Below are 14,014 nucleotides of genomic sequence, written 5' to 3'. Positions count from 1 at the left end.
CAACTAGAGAGGGTTTTGTGTCCCACAAGAAATTGTTATGAAATCTATCTGAATGATTATATTCTAAAAGATAAGTCAAGAAAAGTCAAGAAAAGAAAAAAGAAAAGAAAAGAAAAGAAAGCTTTTGCAGTGGAGAGTTCCAAACACCCCTTTGTTTGATGATGTATGACCTGTTTTAGCTGAAATAACAATTATGGAAAGATTGGTATTTAATGGTATTTAAATGGGAAAGCTGAATCTTAAATGTAATCGTGTGTAAGTAATTTGTGTACTTTGACGTTACCCCTGCAATGGACTTAATAAACGTCACAAAATGGAAAAATTGAAATTGACTTCTGTGGAAAGGAACACCAATGACTTGCACCTATTTTTGGATGGCTCTGCCACTTGGCTGAGCCTCGTGCATTTGTGAATATCAACAGCGCCGTCGCTCACACAGACACACACAAGACGGCCAGGGCTGAGCCAGGGAGCGCTTGGGTGGAGGTGCTCAGCGCCTGCCCTACTTATGCGCAAGTCAAACGCTTGCACCACGACGTGTGCGCACTGTTCCAGGGGGTGGCCTGGGCCAGCAAACCGCTGAACCTCATCGCTTCTCGGCCTTTTGGCTAAGATCAAGTGTAGTATCTGTTCTTATCAGTTTAATATCTGATATGTCCTCTATACGGGGACAACATATTAAATGGATTTTTAGCGCTGGGAGCTGAAAAAGGGGCTTGCTCCGTTCGCTCCATGCATCGACCCGGTATTGCAGTGCCGCTGGGAACGGTGCACCTTCCTTCAGCCTTGTGCAAAATCAAAACTTGACGCAGAGCGAGAGCTCCGTCGCTCGTCTTGACAGCCGATCAAGAAGCCAGGCTCAGCGTGGAGGGCGCTCGTTGCGTTGCAAGTCGACCTGCAGGAGATCAATCTGTTGGCTGTTGACTGGGAACCCCGGCAGTCTCCTGCTCTCCGATCACTGCGTGTCAGCCATTACGGCTGCGGGGGAAGGGGGAAGGAGCAAAGGCAATCGACGGCGGGATGAGGCCTGATAAAAATGCAGCCAGAGGTTGCGGTCGGGACAGTGCAACAAGGAGCGAGGCCTACCATGAGCGAAGTGACTGGGACGACACCAGGTCTTGGCTGCCGTACAGGGGAGGGCCGTACTTACTCAGGTTTCTCTTCATATCGCACAAGTCTTTCGCCTTTTACTAAAGACTTCCGTGGAAAGGAACACCAATGAGTTGCACCTATTTTTGGACGGCTCTGCCTCTTGGCTGAGCCTCGTGCTTTTGTGAATATCAGCATCGCCGACGGTCACACACACAAAACGCTCAGGGAGAAAAAAAGTATATTTCAATTTCTTTTATTTTTCTTTTTCTTTTGTGATTTCCTGCCTCTTTGGAGCTAAAACAACAACTTGCAATTTAGAAATTTTGAAAAAAAAAATAAAAAAATTTGTAGTTCAGATTTTACAGCATGTCCACTGTAGTGGCCAACAGAACACTTTTACCATAACACAATGAAATCATAATAGGCTGACAAGAATGTCAATGCATTTTTTTAAATGAAACTGAACATTTGGCCTGTATCTTTTGTTGAACCACTGAGCAAAACTGACATGATTAAACATTCATAACGTGACTATTATTTTTCCTAACAAAAATTTGAACTGAACTCTGACTCCAATTTATGATTCCTGACATGTTCTTAAACAAGAAAATATATGATGACCAAAAAAACATTATCTTAACAATATTTGACTTATCTTTTCTCTTTTCCTGGCATTTGCGTTTTGCTGCAGTCTCCATTTTGTCTCAGCGTCAAAACAAAGTTCCCCTCATCCCACCCAAACACGTGAGATATCATTGGAAAGGCCAGGATGTCCTCTATGGAGCACACCAGGACTTAGTAGGGTAGCTCAAATGACTCAAAAGATATAGACCAAAACCAAATGTCCACTGCAGAGGACATAAATGAATAGGCTGGGTCTCAGGAGAATATGCTGCTGCAGCCCTGTGGTTGCTTTCTCAGAGACAGAAACTGCATGCCAAGTCGCTGTTTGTTTGTTTTTTGTTTTTTCATAGAAAAGCAGGGAACAAATTGACGTCCAACGTGCACCTACCACACGTCTTAGTCGAATGACCGAAGTGTTTTGAACTTTTCAGAAACAGCCAAAAGAGTCAGGGCACCTGATTGTGATGAGTTGGTCAGCTTTGCAGGATGCCAGTTAACATCTTTTGAGTCAATGTGATTTTCTGCAACAACCACTGAAGGTGAGCTAATGCTAAGGGCACCTGACTGTGGGATTATGCCTTGTCCGTACCCTCAGATAGGTTGCCGTGTCCAGGACTTAGTCGCCTGTCAACGGCACCTTCAATTCATACTTACCTGGCAGGGGAGATACCATGATCAACAAGGTGGTTCACCCATGGCGAGGCGCATCCATTGCACTAAGGGATGTGCTGACCTGTGCGAATTCCCCACATGTGGGAATCTCGACTGCATAATTTGTGGTAGTGGGGGACTGCGTACGCGCTCTCCCCTCGTCATAGTGTTGAAGATAAACAAAACGGTCGTCTGCTGTGACTGCAAGGCCTGTGGCTGCTTTCTCAGGGACAGAAACCGCATGCCAAGTCGGTGTTTGTTATTTTTTCCTACAATAGAGAGAAAGAACTTTACGTCCAACGTGCGCGTGCCACACGTCTTAGTCAAATGACAGAAGTGTTTTGAACTTTTCAGAAACAGACCAAAGAGTCAGGACACCTGACTGTGATGAGTTGGTCAGCTTTGCAGGATGCCAACTAGAGAGGGTTTTGTGTCCCACAAGAAATTGTTATGAAATCTATCTGAATGATTATATTCTAAAAGATAAGTCAAGAAAAGTCAAGAAAAGAAAAAAGAAAAGAAAAGAAAAGAAAAGAAAAGAAAAGAAAAGAAAAGAAAGCTTTTGCAGTGGAGAGTTCCAAACACCCCTTTGTTTGATGATGTATGACCTGTTTTAGCTGAAATAACAATTATGGAAAGATTGGTATTTAATGGTATTTAAATGGGAAAGCTGAATCTTAAATGTAATCGTGTGTAAGTAATTTGTGTACTTTGACGTTACCCCTGCAATGGACTTAATAAACGTCACAAAATGGAAAAATTGAAATTGACTTCTGTGGAAAGGAACACCAATGACTTGCACCTATTTTTGGATGGCTCTGCCACTTGGCTGAGCCTCGTGCATTTGTGAATATCAACAGCGCCGTCGCTCACACAGACACACACAAGACGGCCAGGGCTGAGCCAGGGAGCGCTTGGGTGGAGGTGCTCAGCGCCTGCCCTACTTATGCGCAAGTCAAACGCTTGCACCACGACGTGTGCGCACTGTTCCAGGGGGTGGCCTGGGCCAGCAAACCGCTGAACCTCATCGCTTCTCGGCCTTTTGGCTAAGATCAAGTGTAGTATCTGTTCTTATCAGTTTAATATCTGATATGTCCTCTATACGGGGACAACATATTAAATGGATTTTTAGCGCTGGGAGCTGAAAAAGGGGCTTGCTCCGTTCGCTCCATGCATCGACCCGGTATTGCAGTGCCGCTGGGAACGGTGCACCTTCCTTCAGCCTTGTGCAAAATCAAAATCAAAACTTGACGCAGAGCGAGAGCTCCGTCGCTCGTCTTGACAGCCGATCAAGAAGCCAGGCTCAGCGTGGAGGGCGCTCGTTGCGTTGCAAGTCGACCTGCAGGAGATCAATCTGTTGGCTGTTGACTGGGAACCCCGGCAGTCTCCTGCTCTCCGATCACTGCGTGTCAGCCATTACGGCTGCGGGGGAAGGGGGAAGGAGCAAAGGCAATCGACGGCGGGATGAGGCCTGATAAAAATGCAGCCAGAGGTTGCGGTCGGGACAGTGCAACAAGGAGCGAGGCCTACCATGAGCGAAGTGACTGGGACGACACCAGGTCTTGGCTGCCGTACAGGGGAGGGCCGTACTTACTCAGGTTTCTCTTCATATCGCACAAGTCTTTCGCCTTTTACTAAAGACTTCCGTGGAAAGGAACACCAATGAGTTGCACCTATTTTTGGACGGCTCTGCCTCTTGGCTGAGCCTCGTGCTTTTGTGAATATCAGCATCGCCGACGGTCACACACACAAAACGCTCAGGGAGAAAAAAAGTATATTTCAATTTCTTTTATTTTTCTTTTTCTTTTGTGATTTCCTGCCTCTTTGGAGCTAAAACAACAACTTGCAATTTAGAAATTTTGAAAAAAAAAAAAAAAAAAATTTGTAGTTCAGATTTTACAGCATGTCCACTGTAGTGGCCAACAGAACACTTTTACCATAACACAATGAAATCATAATAGGCTGACAAGAATGTCAATGCATTTTTTTAAATGAAACTGAACATTTGGCCTGTATCTTTTGTTGAACCACTGAGCAAAACTGACATGATTAAACATTCATAACGTGACTATTATTTTTCCTAACAAAAATTTGAACTGAACTCTGACTCCAATTTATGATTCCTGACATGTTCTTAAACAAGAAAATATATGATGACCAAAAAAACATTATCTTAACAATATTTGACTTATCTTTTCTCTTTTCCTGGCATTTGCGTTTTGCTGCAGTCTCCATTTTGTCTCAGCGTCAAAACAAAGTTCCCCTCATCCCACCCAAACACGTGAGATATCATTGGAAAGGCCAGGATGTCCTCTATGGAGCACACCAGGACTTAGTAGGGTAGCTCAAATGACACAAAAGATATAGACCAAAACCAAATGTCCACTGCAGAGGACATAAATGAATAGGCTGGGTCTCAGGAGAATATGCTGCTGCAGCCCTGTGGTTGCTTTCTCAGAGACAGAAACTGCATGCCAAGTCGCTGTTTGTTTGTTTTTTGTTTTTTCATAGAAAAGCAGGGAACAAATTGACGTCCAACGTGCACCTACCACACGTCTTAGTCGAATGACCGAAGTGTTTTGAACTTTTCAGAAACAGCCAAAAGAGTCAGGGCACCTGATTGTGATGAGTTGGTCAGCTTTGCAGGATGCCAGTTAACATCTTTTGAGTCAATGTGATTTTCTGCAACAACCACTGAAGGTGAGCTAACGCTAAGGGCACCTGACTGTGGGATTATGCCTTGTCCGTACCCTCAGATAGGTTGCCGTGTCCAGGACTTAGTCGCCTGTCAACGGCACCTTCAATTCATACTTACCTGGCAGGGGAGATACCATGATCAACAAGGTGGTTCACCCATGGCGAGGCGCATCCATTGCACTAAGGGATGTGCTGACCTGTGCGAATCTCGACTGCATAATTTGTGGTAGTGGGGGACTGCGTACGCGCTCTCCCCTCGTCATAGTGTTGAAGATAAACAAAACGGTCGTCTGCCGTGACTGCAAGGCCTGTGGCTGCTTTCTCAGGGACAGAAACCGCATGCCAAGTCGCTGTTTGTTATTTTTTCCTACAATAGAGAGAAAGAACTTTACGTCCAATGTGCGCGTGCCACACGTCTTAGTCAAATGACAGAAGTGTTTTGAACTTTTCAGAAACAGACCAAAGAGTCAGGACACCTGACTGTGATGAGTTGGTCAGCTTTGCAGGATGCCAACTAGAGAGGGTTTTGTGTCCCACAAGAAATTGTTATGAAATCTATCTGAATGATTATATTCTAAAAGATAAGTCAAGAAAAGTCAAGAAAAGAAAAAAGAAAAGAAAAGAAAAGAAAGCTTTTGCAGTGGAGAGTTCCAAACACCCCTTTGTTTGATGATGTATGACCTGTTTTAGCTGAAATAACAATTATGGAAAGATTGGTATTTAATGGTATTTAAATGGGAAAGCTGAATCTTAAATGTAATCGTGTGTAAGTAATTTGTGTACTTTGACGTTACCCCTGCAATGGACTTAATAAACGTCACAAAATGGAAAAATTGAAATTGACTTCTGTGGAAAGGAACACCAATGACTTGCACCTATTTTTGGATGGCTCTGCCACTTGGCTGAGCCTCGTGCATTTGTGAATATCAACAGCGCCGTCGCTCACACAGACACACACAAGACGGCCAGGGCTGAGCCAGGGAGCGCTTGGGTGGAGGTGCTCAGCGCCTGCCCTACTTATGCGCAAGTCAAACGCTTGCACCACGACGTGTGCGCACTGTTCCAGGGGGTGGCCTGGGCCAGCAAACCGCTGAACCTCATCGCTTCTCGGCCTTTTGGCTAAGATCAAGTGTAGTATCTGTTCTTATCAGTTTAATATCTGATATGTCCTCTATACGGGGACAACATATTAAATGGATTTTTAGCGCTGGGAGCTGAAAAAGGGGCTTGCTCCGTTCGCTCCATGCATCGACCCGGTATTGCAGTGCCGCTGGGAACGGTGCACCTTCCTTCAGCCTTGTGCAAAATCAAAATCAAAACTTGACGCAGAGCGAGAGCTCCGTCGCTCGTCTTGACAGCCGATCAAGAAGCCAGGCTCAGCGTGGAGGGCGCTCGTTGCGTTGCAAGTCGACCTGCAGGAGATCAATCTGTTGGCTGTTGACTGGGAACCCCGGCAGTCTCCTGCTCTCCGATCACTGCGTGTCAGCCATTACGGCTGCGGGGGAAGGGGGAAGGAGCAAAGGCAATCGACGGCGGGATGAGGCCTGATAAAAATGCAGCCAGAGGTTGCGGTCGGGACAGTGCAACAAGGAGCGAGGCCTACCATGAGCGAAGTGACTGGGACGACACCAGGTCTTGGCTGCCGTACAGGGGAGGGCCGTACTTACTCAGGTTTCTCTTCATATCGCACAAGTCTTTCGCCTTTTACTAAAGACTTCCGTGGAAAGGAACACCAATGAGTTGCACCTATTTTTGGACGGCTCTGCCTCTTGGCTGAGCCTCGTGCTTTTGTGAATATCAGCATCGCCGACGGTCACACACACAAAACGCTCAGGGAGAAAAAAAGTATATTTCAATTTCTTTTATTTTTCTTTTTCTTTTGTGATTTCCTGCCTCTTTGGAGCTAAAACAACAACTTGCAATTTAGAAATTTTGAAAAAAAAAATAAAAAAATTTGTAGTTCAGATTTTACAGCATGTCCACTGTAGTGGCCAACAGAACACTTTTACCATAACACAATGAAATCATAATAGGCTGACAAGAATGTCAATGCATTTTTTTAAATGAAACTGAACATTTGGCCTGTATCTTTTGTTGAACCACTGAGCAAAACTGACATGATTAAACATTCATAACGTGACTATTATTTTTCCTAACAAAAATTTGAACTGAACTCTGACTCCAATTTATGATTCCTGACATGTTCTTAAACAAGAAAATATATGATGACCAAAAAAACATTATCTTAACAATATTTGACTTATCTTTTCTCTTTTCCTGGCATTTGCGTTTTGCTGCAGTCTCCATTTTGTCTCAGCGTCAAAACAAAGTTCCCCTCATCCCACCCAAACACGTGAGATATCATTGGAAAGGCCAGGATGTCCTCTATGGAGCACACCAGGACTTAGTAGGGTAGCTCAAATGACTCAAAAGATATAGACCAAAACCAAATGTCCACTGCAGAGGACATAAATGAATAGGCTGGGTCTCAGGAGAATATGCTGCTGCAGCCCTGTGGTTGCTTTCTCAGAGACAGAAACTGCATGCCAAGTCGCTGTTTGTTTGTTTTTTGTTTTTTCATAGAAAAGCAGGGAACAAATTGACGTCCAACGTGCACCTACCACACGTCTTAGTCGAATGACCGAAGTGTTTTGAACTTTTCAGAAACAGCCAAAAGAGTCAGGGCACCTGATTGTGATGAGTTGGTCAGCTTTGCAGGATGCCAGTTAACATCTTTTGAGTCAATGTGATTTTCTGCAACAACCACTGAAGGTGAGCTAATGCTAAGGGCACCTGACTGTGGGATTATGCCTTGTCCGTACCCTCAGATAGGTTGCCGTGTCCAGGACTTAGTCGCCTGTCAACGGCACCTTCAATTCATACTTACCTGGCAGGGGAGATACCATGATCAACAAGGTGGTTCACCCATGGCGAGGCGCATCCATTGCACTAAGGGATGTGCTGACCTGTGCGAATTCCCCACATGTGGGAATCTCGACTGCATAATTTGTGGTAGTGGGGGACTGCGTACGCGCTCTCCCCTCGTCATAGTGTTGAAGATAAACAAAACGGTCGTCTGCTGTGACTGCAAGGCCTGTGGCTGCTTTCTCAGGGACAGAAACCGCATGCCAAGTCGGTGTTTGTTATTTTTTCCTACAATAGAGAGAAAGAACTTTACGTCCAACGTGCGCGTGCCACACGTCTTAGTCAAATGACAGAAGTGTTTTGAACTTTTCAGAAACAGACCAAAGAGTCAGGACACCTGACTGTGATGAGTTGGTCAGCTTTGCAGGATGCCAACTAGAGAGGGTTTTGTGTCCCACAAGAAATTGTTATGAAATCTATCTGAATGATTATATTCTAAAAGATAAGTCAAGAAAAGTCAAGAAAAGAAAAAAGAAAAGAAAAGAAAAGAAAAGAAAAGAAAAGAAAAGAAAAGAAAGCTTTTGCAGTGGAGAGTTCCAAACACCCCTTTGTTTGATGATGTATGACCTGTTTTAGCTGAAATAACAATTATGGAAAGATTGGTATTTAATGGTATTTAAATGGGAAAGCTGAATCTTAAATGTAATCGTGTGTAAGTAATTTGTGTACTTTGACGTTACCCCTGCAATGGACTTAATAAACGTCACAAAATGGAAAAATTGAAATTGACTTCTGTGGAAAGGAACACCAATGACTTGCACCTATTTTTGGATGGCTCTGCCACTTGGCTGAGCCTCGTGCATTTGTGAATATCAACAGCGCCGTCGCTCACACAGACACACACAAGACGGCCAGGGCTGAGCCAGGGAGCGCTTGGGTGGAGGTGCTCAGCGCCTGCCCTACTTATGCGCAAGTCAAACGCTTGCACCACGACGTGTGCGCACTGTTCCAGGGGGTGGCCTGGGCCAGCAAACCGCTGAACCTCATCGCTTCTCGGCCTTTTGGCTAAGATCAAGTGTAGTATCTGTTCTTATCAGTTTAATATCTGATATGTCCTCTATACGGGGACAACATATTAAATGGATTTTTAGCGCTGGGAGCTGAAAAAGGGGCTTGCTCCGTTCGCTCCATGCATCGACCCGGTATTGCAGTGCCGCTGGGAACGGTGCACCTTCCTTCAGCCTTGTGCAAAATCAAAATCAAAACTTGACGCAGAGCGAGAGCTCCGTCGCTCGTCTTGACAGCCGATCAAGAAGCCAGGCTCAGCGTGGAGGGCGCTCGTTGCGTTGCAAGTCGACCTGCAGGAGATCAATCTGTTGGCTGTTGACTGGGAACCCCGGCAGTCTCCTGCTCTCCGATCACTGCGTGTCAGCCATTACGGCTGCGGGGGAAGGGGGAAGGAGCAAAGGCAATCGACGGCGGGATGAGGCCTGATAAAAATGCAGCCAGAGGTTGCGGTCGGGACAGTGCAACAAGGAGCGAGGCCTACCATGAGCGAAGTGACTGGGACGACACCAGGTCTTGGCTGCCGTACAGGGGAGGGCCGTACTTACTCAGGTTTCTCTTCATATCGCACAAGTCTTTCGCCTTTTACTAAAGACTTCCGTGGAAAGGAACACCAATGAGTTGCACCTATTTTTGGACGGCTCTGCCTCTTGGCTGAGCCTCGTGCTTTTGTGAATATCAGCATCGCCGACGGTCACACACACAAAACGCTCAGGGAGAAAAAAAGTATATTTCAATTTCTTTTATTTTTCTTTTTCTTTTGTGATTTCCTGCCTCTTTGGAGCTAAAACAACAACTTGCAATTTAGAAATTTTGAAAAAAAAAATAAAAAAATTTGTAGTTCAGATTTTACAGCATGTCCACTGTAGTGGCCAACAGAACACTTTTACCATAACACAATGAAATCATAATAGGCTGACAAGAATGTCAATGCATTTTTTTAAATGAAACTGAACATTTGGCCTGTATCTTTTGTTGAACCACTGAGCAAAACTGACATGATTAAACATTCATAACGTGACTATTATTTTTCCTAACAAAAATTTGAACTGAACTCTGACTCCAATTTATGATTCCTGACATGTTCTTAAACAAGAAAATATATGATGACCAAAAAAACATTATCTTAACAATATTTGACTTATCTTTTCTCTTTTCCTGGCATTTGCGTTTTGCTGCAGTCTCCATTTTGTCTCAGCGTCAAAACAAAGTTCCCCTCATCCCACCCAAACACGTGAGATATCATTGGAAAGGCCAGGATGTCCTCTATGGAGCACACCAGGACTTAGTAGGGTAGCTCAAATGACACAAAAGATATAGACCAAAACCAAATGTCCACTGCAGAGGACATAAATGAATAGGCTGGGTCTCAGGAGAATATGCTGCTGCAGCCCTGTGGTTGCTTTCTCAGAGACAGAAACTGCATGCCAAGTCGCTGTTTGTTTGTTTTTTGTTTTTTCATAGAAAAGCAGGGAACAAATTGACGTCCAACGTGCACCTACCACACGTCTTAGTCGAATGACCGAAGTGTTTTGAACTTTTCAGAAACAGCCAAAAGAGTCAGGGCACCTGATTGTGATGAGTTGGTCAGCTTTGCAGGATGCCAGTTAACATCTTTTGAGTCAATGTGATTTTCTGCAACAACCACTGAAGGTGAGCTAACGCTAAGGGCACCTGACTGTGGGATTATGCCTTGTCCGTACCCTCAGATAGGTTGCCGTGTCCAGGACTTAGTCGCCTGTCAACGGCACCTTCAATTCATACTTACCTGGCAGGGGAGATACCATGATCAACAAGGTGGTTCACCCATGGCGAGGCGCATCCATTGCACTAAGGGATGTGCTGACCTGTGCGAATTCCCCACATGTGGGAATCTCGACTGCATAATTTGTGGTAGTGGGGGACTGCGTACGCGCTCTCCCCTCGTCATAGTGTTGAAGATAAACAAAACGGTCGTCTGCCGTGACTGCAAGGCCTGTGGCTGCTTTCTCAGGGACAGAAACCGCATGCCAAGTCGCTGTTTGTTATTTTTTCCTACAATAGAGAGAAAGAACTTTACGTCCAACGTGCGCGTGCCACACGTCTTAGTCAAATGACAGAAGTGTTTTGAACTTTTCAGAAACAGACCAAAGAGTCAGGACACCTGACTGTGATGAGTTGGTCAGCTTTGCAGGATGCCAACTAGAGAGGGTTTTGTGTCCCACAAGAAATTGTTATGAAATCTATCTGAATGATTATATTCTAAAAGATAAGTCAAGAAAAGTCAAGAAAAGAAAAAAGAAAAGAAAAGAAAAGAAAAGAAAAGAAAAGAAAAGAAAAGAAAAGAAAAGAAAAGAAAGCTTTTGCAGTGGAGAGTTCCAAACACCCCTTTGTTTGATGATGTATGACCTGTTTTAGCTGAAATAACAATTATGGAAAGATTGGTATTTAATGGTATTTAAATGGGAAAGCTGAATCTTAAATGTAATCGTGTGTAAGTAATTTGTGTACTTTGACGTTACCCCTGCAATGGACTTAATAAACGTCACAAAATGGAAAAATTGAAATTGACTTCTGTGGAAAGGAACACCAATGACTTGCACCTATTTTTGGATGGCTCTGCCACTTGGCTGAGCCTCGTGCATTTGTGAATATCAACAGCGCCGTCGCTCACACAGACACACACAAGACGGCCAGGGCTGAGCCAGGGAGCGCTTGGGTGGAGGTGCTCAGCGCCTGCCCTACTTATGCGCAAGTCAAACGCTTGCACCACGACGTGTGCGCACTGTTCCAGGGGGTGGCCTGGGCCAGCAAACCGCTGAACCTCATCGCTTCTCGGCCTTTTGGCTAAGATCAAGTGTAGTATCTGTTCTTATCAGTTTAATATCTGATATGTCCTCTATACGGGGACAACATATTAAATGGATTTTTAGCGCTGGGAGCTGAAAAAGGGGCTTGCTCCGTTCACTCCATGCATCGACCCGGTATTGCAGTGCCGCTGGGAACGGTGCACCTTCCTTCAGCCTTGCGCAAAATCAAAATCAAAACTTGACGCAGAGCGAGAGCTCCGTCGCTCGTCTTGACAGCCGATCAAGAAGCCAGGCTCAGCGTGGAGGGCGCTCGTTGCGTTGCAAGTCGACCTGCAGGAGATCAATCTGTTGGCTGTTGACTGGGAACCCCGGCAGTCTCCTGCTCTCCGATCACTGCGTGTCAGCCATTACGGCTGCGGGGGAAGGGGGAAGGAGCAAAGGCAATCGACGGCGGGATGAGGCCTGATAAAAATGCAGCCAGAGGTTGCGGTCGGGACAGTGCAACAAGGAGCGAGGCCTACCATGAGCGAAGTGACTGGGACGACACCAGGTCTTGGCTGCCGTACAGGGGAGGGCCGTACTTACTCAGGTTTCTCTTCATATCGCACAAGTCTTTCGCCTTTTACTAAAGACTTCCGTGGAAAGGAACACCAATGAGTTGCACCTATTTTTGGACGGCTCTGCCTCTTGGCTGAGCCTCGTGCTTTTGTGAATATCAGCATCGCCGACGGTCACACACACAAAACGCTCAGGGAGAAAAAAAGTATATTTCAATTTCTTTTATTTTTCTTTTTCTTTTGTGATTTCCTGCCTCTTTGGAGCTAAAACAACAACTTGCAATTTAGAAATTTTGAAAAAAAAAATAAAAAAATTTGTAGTTCAGATTTTACAGCATGTCCACTGTAGTGGCCAACAGAACACTTTTACCATAACACAATGAAATCATAATAGGCTGACAAGAATGTCAATGCATTTTTTTAAATGAAACTGAACATTTGGCCTGTATCTTTTGTTGAACCACTGAGCAAAACTGACATGATTAAACATTCATAACGTGACTATTATTTTTCCTAACAAAAATTTGAACTGAACTCTGACTCCAATTTATGATTCCTGACATGTTCTTAAACAAGAAAATATATGATGACCAAAAAAACGTTATCTTAACAATATTTGACTTATCTTTTCTCTTTTCCTGGCATTTGCGTTTTGCTGCAGTCTCCATTTTGTCTCAGCGTCAAAACAAAGTTCCCCTCATCCCACCCAAACACGTGAGATATCATTGGAAAGGCCAGGATGTCCTCTATGGAGCACACCAGGACTTAGTAGGGTAGCTCAAATGACTCAAAAGATATAGACCAAAACCAAATGTCCACTGCAGAGGACATAAATGAATAGGCTGGGTCTCAGGAGAATATGCTGCTGCAGCCCTGTGGTTGCTTTCTCAGAGACAGAAACTGCATGCCAAGTCGCTGTTTGTTTGTTTTTTGTTTTTTCATAGAAAAGCAGGGAACAAATTGACGTCCAACGTGCACCTACCACACGTCTTAGTCGAATGACCGAAGTGTTTTGAACTTTTCAGAAACAGCCAAAAGAGTCAGGGCACCTGATTGTGATGAGTTGGTCAGCTTTGCAGGATGCCAGTTAACATCTTTTGAGTCAATGTGATTTTCTGCAACAACCACTGAAGGTGAGCTAATGCTAAGGGCACCTGACTGTGGGATTATGCCTTGTCCGTACCCTCAGATAGGTTGCCGTGTCCAGGACTTAGTCGCCTGTCAACGGCACCTTCAATTCATACTTACCTGGCAGGGGAGATACCATGATCAACAAGGTGGTTCACCCATGGCGAGGCGCATCCATTGCACTAAGGGATGTGCTGACCTGTGCGAATTCCCCACATGTGGGAATCTCGACTGCATAATTTGTGGTAGTGGGGGACTGCGTACGCGCTCTCCCCTCGTCATAGTGTTGAAGATAAACAAAACGGTCGTCTGCCGTGACTGCAAGGCCTGTGGCTGCTTTCTCAGGGACAGAAACCGCATGCCAAGTCGCTGTTTGTTATTTTTTCCTACAATAGAGAGAAAGAACTTTACGTCCAACGTGCGCGTGCCACACGTCTTAGTCAAATGACAGAAGTGTTTTGAACTTTTCAGAAACAGACCAAAGAGTCAGGACACCTGACTGTGATGAGTTGGTCAGCTTTGCAGGATGCCAACTAGAGAGGGTTT

The 14,014-nt window shown here is 44.9% G+C and overlaps 14 non-coding genes and 1 pseudogene across 14 annotated transcripts; all 15 read left to right on the top strand.

Moving 5' to 3' along the window:
• The first annotated feature begins 588 nt into the window (after window positions 1-588).
• Window positions 589-779, top strand: LOC139339569 (U2 spliceosomal RNA). Its single transcript, XR_011602705.1, has one exon. It is a non-coding gene; the product is annotated as a U2 spliceosomal RNA (small nuclear RNA).
• Window positions 780-1,146: 367 nt separating this feature from the next.
• Window positions 1,147-1,264, top strand: LOC139339704 (U5 spliceosomal RNA). Its single transcript, XR_011602833.1, has one exon. It is a non-coding gene; the product is annotated as a U5 spliceosomal RNA (small nuclear RNA).
• A 1,098-nt stretch (window positions 1,265-2,362) lies between these two features.
• LOC139339528 (U1 spliceosomal RNA) lies at window positions 2,363-2,527 on the top strand. The gene has a single exon (XR_011602666.1). It is a non-coding gene; the product is annotated as a U1 spliceosomal RNA (small nuclear RNA).
• Window positions 2,528-3,393: 866 nt separating this feature from the next.
• LOC139339568 (U2 spliceosomal RNA) lies at window positions 3,394-3,584 on the top strand. Its single transcript, XR_011602704.1, has one exon. It is a non-coding gene; the product is annotated as a U2 spliceosomal RNA (small nuclear RNA).
• Window positions 3,585-3,957: 373 nt separating this feature from the next.
• Window positions 3,958-4,075, top strand: LOC139339703 (U5 spliceosomal RNA). The gene has a single exon (XR_011602832.1). It is a non-coding gene; the product is annotated as a U5 spliceosomal RNA (small nuclear RNA).
• A 1,099-nt stretch (window positions 4,076-5,174) lies between these two features.
• LOC139339563 (U1 spliceosomal RNA) lies at window positions 5,175-5,322 on the top strand (annotated as a pseudogene).
• Window positions 5,323-6,163: 841 nt separating this feature from the next.
• Window positions 6,164-6,354, top strand: LOC139339567 (U2 spliceosomal RNA). The gene has a single exon (XR_011602703.1). It is a non-coding gene; the product is annotated as a U2 spliceosomal RNA (small nuclear RNA).
• A 373-nt stretch (window positions 6,355-6,727) lies between these two features.
• LOC139339701 (U5 spliceosomal RNA) lies at window positions 6,728-6,845 on the top strand. The gene has a single exon (XR_011602830.1). It is a non-coding gene; the product is annotated as a U5 spliceosomal RNA (small nuclear RNA).
• A 1,098-nt stretch (window positions 6,846-7,943) lies between these two features.
• Window positions 7,944-8,108, top strand: LOC139339527 (U1 spliceosomal RNA). The gene has a single exon (XR_011602665.1). It is a non-coding gene; the product is annotated as a U1 spliceosomal RNA (small nuclear RNA).
• An 866-nt stretch (window positions 8,109-8,974) lies between these two features.
• On the top strand, window positions 8,975-9,165 carry LOC139339566 (U2 spliceosomal RNA). The gene has a single exon (XR_011602702.1). It is a non-coding gene; the product is annotated as a U2 spliceosomal RNA (small nuclear RNA).
• A 373-nt stretch (window positions 9,166-9,538) lies between these two features.
• Window positions 9,539-9,656, top strand: LOC139339700 (U5 spliceosomal RNA). Its single transcript, XR_011602829.1, has one exon. It is a non-coding gene; the product is annotated as a U5 spliceosomal RNA (small nuclear RNA).
• Window positions 9,657-10,754: 1,098 nt separating this feature from the next.
• On the top strand, window positions 10,755-10,919 carry LOC139339526 (U1 spliceosomal RNA). Its single transcript, XR_011602664.1, has one exon. It is a non-coding gene; the product is annotated as a U1 spliceosomal RNA (small nuclear RNA).
• Window positions 10,920-11,800: 881 nt separating this feature from the next.
• On the top strand, window positions 11,801-11,991 carry LOC139339619 (U2 spliceosomal RNA). The gene has a single exon (XR_011602754.1). It is a non-coding gene; the product is annotated as a U2 spliceosomal RNA (small nuclear RNA).
• Window positions 11,992-12,364: 373 nt separating this feature from the next.
• Window positions 12,365-12,482, top strand: LOC139339699 (U5 spliceosomal RNA). The gene has a single exon (XR_011602828.1). It is a non-coding gene; the product is annotated as a U5 spliceosomal RNA (small nuclear RNA).
• A 1,098-nt stretch (window positions 12,483-13,580) lies between these two features.
• Window positions 13,581-13,745, top strand: LOC139339796 (U1 spliceosomal RNA). The gene has a single exon (XR_011602923.1). It is a non-coding gene; the product is annotated as a U1 spliceosomal RNA (small nuclear RNA).
• Window positions 13,746-14,014: the final 269 nt, after the last annotated feature.

Source organism: Chaetodon trifascialis, chromosome 11 (assembly GCF_039877785.1).
Source record: "Chaetodon trifascialis isolate fChaTrf1 chromosome 11, fChaTrf1.hap1, whole genome shotgun sequence".
Classification (NCBI taxonomy): domain Eukaryota; kingdom Metazoa; phylum Chordata; class Actinopteri; order Chaetodontiformes; family Chaetodontidae; genus Chaetodon; species Chaetodon trifascialis.
This window is presented reverse-complemented; position numbering and strand designations above follow the sequence as displayed.